General features: G+C 48.4%; 1 protein-coding gene across 2 annotated transcripts in view; it reads right to left on the bottom strand.

Annotated features, from left to right (window-relative positions):
- LOC102311149 (paired box protein Pax-7) overlaps positions 1-1470 on the bottom strand; it is a 182172-nt gene that overhangs the window by 58260 nt on the left and 122442 nt on the right. The window lies entirely within an intron of this gene.

Here is a 1470-nt window from a genome sequence, read left to right as displayed (position 1 = left end):
CCGCTCCGCCAGCTGTTAAAGCAGGACAGTGAGTTTGTATGGGACAAGAACCATGACAGATCCTTTCAACAAATGAAGGAGCTGATCACTAGAGAACCAGGCCCAGTTCTCTCCTTCTTCAACCCCAAGAAAGCGCTATGACTCCAGGTCAATGCATCCAAAAGTAGCCTCGGTGCTGTGATGCTTGTAGGACGGCAAGCCAGTCGCCTACGCATCCAAGTCTCTTAACAGCACCGAGCAGAACTATGCCTGTGGCGGAGGTGTGGTCCCGGGCACGGCTGCAGGGGAGGAGTGGTGCAGTGGGCTCAACGGGGTGGTGCTGGAGATGCCGGTGAGAACAGCTGATTGCGATTTGGACTGATAATGGTTTCCTTCCCTTTTTATAGTGAGACGGAGAGGAGCAGAGACAGAGGGAACTCAGCTGGGACCGACAGCTGTCAGACTGTGTTCAGTCATAACCTGGGAAAATTGTAAATAAATGTGGAACCTGGTGATAAAGACCTGTGTGTGTGTGTACCTGTGTATAGTGCATTTCACAATGCCCAAATAGAAAAGGAGCTGTATGCTGTTCTCTTTGGCCGCAAGCGGTTCCACGAGTACATGTACGGTCGACATGTGTCCATTGAATCGGACCACAAGCCACTAGAGTCCATACTCAAAAAAACACTAGCATCAACACCACCATGGCTACAGAGGATGATACTACAGCTGCAAAAGTACAACATCAGCATCATCCACCAGCCAGGGAAAGATCCCGGTAGCCGACATGCTCTCCCGGAAATCCATAGTTCCACGATAAATCACTATGTGACGGAATGGATGAGCAGAGCTACACAGTCCACAGCAACATGCCTGTCAGTGATCAGAGACTCTCAGAGATAAGAAACGAAACAGGCCAGGACCCTCAGCTCAACACTCTGAGAAGGACCACATTGAGTGGATGGCCGGATAAAAGGTCTCAATGTCCGCCTGACATCCAGGAGTTTTGGAACCACAGGGATGAGATCTCACTGATAGATGGGATCATGTTTAAAGGAGAGAAAATGATCATCCTAAAAAGGCTCAGAAAGGACATTATAGATCGGATTCATTCCAGCCATATGGGCATAGAAAAGAGTAAAAACAGAGCTAGAGACCTTCTGTTTTGGCCAGGCATGGGAAAGCAGAGAGACAAACTGCTAACCCCAAGGAACCCCTGCTGTCACATGCAATACCAGAAAGACCGTGGCAGGTTATAGCAACCGATCTGTTTACTTGGAACTCGGAAGACTACATCATCATTGTAGATTACTATAGTAGATTCTTCGAGTTGGAAAGACTGCACAGCTGCACTGCAGAAGCAGTGATCCACAAACTAAAGTCAGCCATGGCCAGGGTATGGTATTCCAAAATCAGTGATTAGTGACAACAGCCCGTGCTATGCTTCAAGTAAGTTCCAACAGTTCGCAAAGTCATGGAGTTTCACCCACA

The sequence above is a fragment of the Haplochromis burtoni genome, unplaced genomic scaffold (assembly GCF_018398535.1).
Source record: "Haplochromis burtoni strain Fernald_Lab_line unplaced genomic scaffold, NCSU_Asbu1 Contig_550, whole genome shotgun sequence".
Lineage (NCBI taxonomy): Eukaryota > Metazoa > Chordata > Actinopteri > Cichliformes > Cichlidae > Haplochromis > Haplochromis burtoni.
Note: the sequence above shows the minus strand (reverse complement) of the source record. Positions and strands in the feature narration are given on the sequence as shown.